We start from the raw sequence: 6000 nt of genomic DNA on the forward strand, positions 1-6000 counted from the left end.
AAGGAATGCATATTATGGTGTCAAATGCATTTGGGTTCCAAAAGGAACCGTTGCTAACTCTCAAGGACCCAAAAAGCTTTGGGTACCTAAAACTTGAGACTTTTTCATGTAGGGCTTGAAGAAGAAGAAAAATAAATGGTACTTGGACAGCGGTTGTTCAAGGCACATGACCGGAAACTATGCATGGTTCTCAAGCTTCACCAAAATTGAAAATGGTGGAGACGTATCTTTTGGAGACAACTCCAAAGGAAAAATTCTTGGAATTGGAAATGTTGGTAAAGTCTCTTCAACTCTAATTGAGAATGTATGTTTGGTTGAAAACTTGAAACACAACTTAATTAGCATTAGTCAATTATGTGACAAAGGTTATAAAGTTATCTTTGATAAATTTAGTTGTGTTATTGAGAACTCATGTGATGGCAAAACCTTATTTGTTGGAAATAGATGTGGTAATGTTTATATCATTGACATAGAATGTGCATCTACTCTTGATAAATGTTTTTCGGCATTGCATGATGATTGTTGGTTATGGCATAGAAGGTTAGGACATGCAAGTATGGATTTGATTTCAAAAATTTTGAAAGATGATTTAGTTAAAGGTCTTCCGAAAATTGGTTTTCAAAAGGATAAGATTTGTGAAGCTTGTCAATTTGGAAAACAAATTAAAACTTCTTTCAAGAATAAAAACCATATTTCTACTTCACAACCACTTGAACTTCTTCACATAGATCTTTTTGGGCCATCTAGATATGCAAGTCTAAATGGCAAATATTATGCATTTGTGATAGTGGATGATTATTCTAGATATACATGGGTATTATTCTTAGCCAATAAGGATGATGCTTTTGATGCTTTTAAAGTGCTTTGTAAGAAATTATAAAATGAAAAAAGGCATGGTATTGTATGCATTAGGAGTGATCATGGAGGAGAATTTGAAAATCATGCATTTGAGAGTTTTTGCAATAATCTAGGCATTGAGCATCAATTTTCATCACCTAGAACTCCACAACAAAATAGAGTTGTTGAGAGAAAGAATAGGTCTATTCAAGAAATGGCTAGGACCATGTTAAATGAAAATGCATTACCAAAATATTTTTGGGCCGAAGCCGTCAACACCGCTTGTTATGTTTTAAATCGGGTGTTGATTAAACCTAATCTTAATAAAACTCCATATGAGCTTTGGAAAGTGATGAGAACCATCAAGGGACCATTAAAACTTCAAGTGATCCTTTGCACATTCATGGAGGCCCAATTACAAGAGCAAGAGCCAAAAAGATGCAAGCTGCTTTAAATGGATTAATTGAGAAAATATGGATTGAAAATGCAATTCAAGATGCAAGACATCATGAATTGGGCTTGAAGAGAAGACAAGGCATTGTGGGCATTATTCAAGTCATTGGGCAGCCAAATACACAAGTTGTATCAAATGCAGAAAGGTCAAATTCGGAATAAAAACTGTATTGATTGAGCCAGAATTAAAATGCAAGCTATATACTGTTCGAAAGATAATTAAGTTAGCTTTCCAATAAATTTTACAGAGCTGGATTTGGAGTTCTCTAGAAGGAGTTATGACCAATTCTTTACAGCTTGTTCAGACTTGGGATTTTCAACGAATCCTTTGTTTTTCAACTTATTTGTTTGTTTTGTTTCAAGTTTGTCAATGATAGCATTAATTATAGTAGGCTAGCATTAAGTTTGTCAAAGATAGCATTGATCATGGTGGGTTGGTGAAGACTTTTGAAACATCTTTTGACAAACTTACTTGGAGGGTTGTTCCAATGTTTCCATTTGTATTTTTAGGATCTTGGGTTCCTTTTAGCCTATTTAAATTCAGCAACCTTGGTATGTAAGGAGATTAAAATGTTATTTTGAATTTGAAAGATTATTCTTTCTTTGGTTCTTTTGAGAACTAGTGAACTTATCAAGAATTTACATTCTTGTGGTGTTCCAAATTTAGACTTATCACTCACCTTCTCATCTTTTTCTTGAGTGTGGCGTCAATACCCTTCTCTATACCTTTGGTTCATGTTTTCTTAAGCATTGGGTCAAGGTTTTTGTTTGCCATAAATCTGTTTAGAACTTTCTTGGGAAGTTGAAACTACAAATTAATTGTAGGATTGAAAGTTTCATTGTGGGATTCGTATCAGAAAGATAGCAAACCCAACATTGGCTATTTTAAAGTTTTTGGATGCAAATGTTTTGTTTTGAACACAAAAGATAATCTTGGTAAATTTGATCCAAAATCTGATGTTGGTATTTTTCTTGGTTATTCAAATTCAAGCAAAGCTTATAGAGTCTATAACAAAAGAACTTTAGTTGTGGAAGAATCTATGCATGTCACATTTGATAAGTCTAACCCCTCCTCTACGGAGAAAGTCGTTGTTGATGATAATGCAAAAGAAAAACAACAAGAAGAAGCATCAAATGACAACCAAGAAGACGCACCACATGGAATTCAAGAGGAACATCATGAAGAACCAAATGTGGAGCAAAATGAAGGTACTTCTCAAACACTTCCCAAGGAGTGGAGGTATGTCTCTTCTCACCCTAAAGATGTAATTTTAGGAGATCCCTCACAAGGTATTACAACTAGATCATCACTTAGAAATACTTGTGAGCATAATGCATTCATCTCTCAAATTGAACCAAAATCCTTTGAGGATGCAGAAAATGATGAATCTTGGATTATGGCAATGCAAGAGGAGTTAAATCAATTTGAAAGAAACAATGTGTGGGAATTAGTTCCTAAACCAGAACATCAATCTATAATAGGTACTAAATGGGTGTTTAGAAATAAGATGGATGAATCCGGCGTGGTTGTAAGAAATAAAGCTAGATTAGTGGCTCAAGGTTACAACCAAGAAGAAGGAATTGATTTTGATGAAACCTTTGCACCTGTAGCAAGGTTAGAATCCATTCGGATGTTGTTAGCATATGCATGTCATAAGGATTTTATTTTATATCAAATGGATGTCAAGAGTGCTTTCTTAAATGGTTATATTTTGGAGGAAGTTTATGTGAAACAACCTCCTGGTTTTGAAAATGAAAAATTTCCAAATCATGTTTATAAGTTGCTTAAAGCCTTGTATGGATTAAAACAAGCACCTAGAGCATGATATGATAGACTTAAAAATTTCTTGCTAGAAAATGACTTTTCTATGGGTAAAGCGAATACTACTCTATTTGTTAAGCATAAGAACCAAGACATACTTATTGTTTAAATTTATTTTGATGATATTATTTTTGGTTCTACTAATGAGTTGTTGTGTAAAGAATTTTCATCGTGTATGAGCAAAGAATTTGAGATGAGTATGATGGGAGAGTTGAAATACTTCCTTGGACTTCAAATCAAACAAAACGAGGAAGGAATTTTCATAAATCAAGCCAAGTACGTAAAGGATCTACTCAAACGATTCAGCATTGATGATTCAAAGACCAAGAATACACCAATGAGCACAACAACCAAGCTGGACAAAGATAAAAAAGGTAAAGAAGTGGATATCAAAATGTATCGAGGTATGATCGGATCCCTACTTTATTTGACTGCAAGTAGACCCGATATCATGTTTAGTGTATGTTTGTGTGCAAGATTTCAGTCATGTCCCAAGGAATCTCATTTGCTCTCAGTTAAAAGAATTTTCCGTTATTTGAGTGGAACCATAGATATTGGCCTTTGGTATCCTAGGGGAACTCATATAGATTTAACATGTTTTTCGGATGCGGACTTTGCCGGTTATAAAGTGGATAGGAAGAGCACTAGTGGAACTTGCTATATTTTAGGACACTCTCTTGTTTCATGGTTTAGCAAGAAATAAAATTCGGTTGCATTTTCAACTACCGAGGCTGAATATATAGCTGCCGGAAGTTGTTGTGCACAAGCACTTTGGATGAAACAAACTCTTAGATATTATGGCATTAATCTTGAACAAATTCCTATTAAGTGTGATAATACTAGTGCTATAAACCTTTCAAAGAATCCCATTCAACACTCTCGAACCAAGCACATAGAAATAAGACATCATTTCTTGAGAGATCATGTTCAAAAGGGAGATATTGCATTAGAGTTTATTTCCACGGAAAAACAACTTGCAGATATTTTCACAAACCGCTTTGCGAAGAACAATTTTCAAAAATTCTGCATGAACTTGGGATGATGAAATTTTTGCAATAACGTCTCTAATCATGCTATTGAGTGTACTGAATTGATTGACTATTATTTATGAAATGCTTGAGCTTGATAGACAAATGATGAATTTGCATTGATAACTTTTGATTATATGAATTAATTGGTTGAAAACATGTTCATGAATCATGCATTAAAATGGCTCATAAAATATTTTCAGATCAATTAAATGATCTTGGAATATATTATTTGCTGGCCAAAAATTAAATCAAATGTTCGAAATTACAGATAAAATAAACGGTTAGCCGTTTCCTATAAACGGATCACCGTTTAATTCCAGAAACGAGATTATGTGTCTGTTCGTTTACTCTTTCACCATTTGCTACAATCGGTGAACCGTTTTTCAACAGAGAGTCCTCTAACAGTTACTCCTTAGCCGTTACGCGTTTAAGCCTTCACCGTTACCTATTCCTTAGTCTCTGAAAGTTACCCTTTAACCGTTTAAATAAACAGTTAACCGTTTTCGAGAGTATAAAAACTGTTCAAAGGTTTTTCTTCTCCTTCTCCAGTTACCCTTTCACTGTTTCCACCATTGTTGCGCAGCCGAAGGTTTCTCTGTCCTCAAACCCTCATTTTTCTTGCTTTTCTTGCCAAATCAAACCTTCAAAATCATTTCTTATCACCCTTAGAACAATTCTACCGATTCAAAACTTCAAATCGAGCCCAAAATTCAAAAATCCCAAATCTAAACCCTAACTGTCGCGGGTCGGGTTTCTTCGTTTTTAATCCGATTTTCACCTTTCTTTAACCAAATTGAACATTCTACTCTTTCTTAAAACCTTTATCGATTTACTTTCGTCTCATCTTATCTCTCTTGCATTTTCAACACTTCATTACGTTTCTCCATGGCTGAACCCTCTCGGAGAAATCCCAGGCATAAATCTGTGCCTCCAAGGAATCCTATACCACAACGGGAAGTCTCTGAATTTGCAAGGATTCACTTCCCCACACCTTCCTTGGCCAAGCGGTTCGAAGAATGCTTCGATGGTCGAAAGGTACTTGACTCCTTCTTTGTTAACATTGATGATTTCCGTAATTTAGTTGTATGTGGTAGAAGTATTCGGGATATGCTTCAGCCTTGGGAGTCTGGCATTGATTTTGATGACCGAGTTTATCCAAATTTAGTGCGAGTCTTTTACTCCAACATGGAAATCTCCAATACTCGCCCAAATAGGATAGTTACTCAAGTCGGCCGTGTGCCAATAGAATTTGATGATGCGGACTTAGCTGACCTTCTTGGTATCTCTTGTGAGGGGCTTGATATTTACACCTCTAGGAAAGCCCTCTCCTTTGACAGTTTTTCTCATACTCATGGTGTCCGTAATATATGTCGTCGTCGAGACTTATCGGATGAGATTTGTTTGCTTCCGTTTCAGTCTCAACTTTTACCTCTCCAAGTTCGTATTCTTCACTCTATTTTACAGCACATAGTGACACCTAGGAAGGGTCACTCGGATGAGGTTACGAGGTTGGACGTTGCCCTATTAGATAGCCTTCTTACAGACCGTCCCATTAACCTCGGGTATATTATTGTGCGACATATGTTAAGTACTCCCGCGGTCAATCACCGCTTGCTTCCTTATGGCAGTATCATCACTAAGATACTGCGATGCTTTGAGGTTCCACTTCTTGATACTGGACATATGGAGACTCGACGACGGATTGGTCCCGAGGCCATGACTAGTATCGGTTTCTCTAGGAAGAATGGAGTGTGGATAAAGACAAGCAACTCCAAAAACCGGGATACCTTGATTGCTCCAGAGGACGATCGAATGCTCAATGATATCTATCCTCCAGATCAGCTTCCTGACTTTAGA

The sequence above is a fragment of the Citrus sinensis genome, chromosome 5 (genome assembly GCF_022201045.2).
Source record: "Citrus sinensis cultivar Valencia sweet orange chromosome 5, DVS_A1.0, whole genome shotgun sequence".
Classification (NCBI taxonomy): Eukaryota; Viridiplantae; Streptophyta; class Magnoliopsida; order Sapindales; family Rutaceae; genus Citrus; species Citrus sinensis.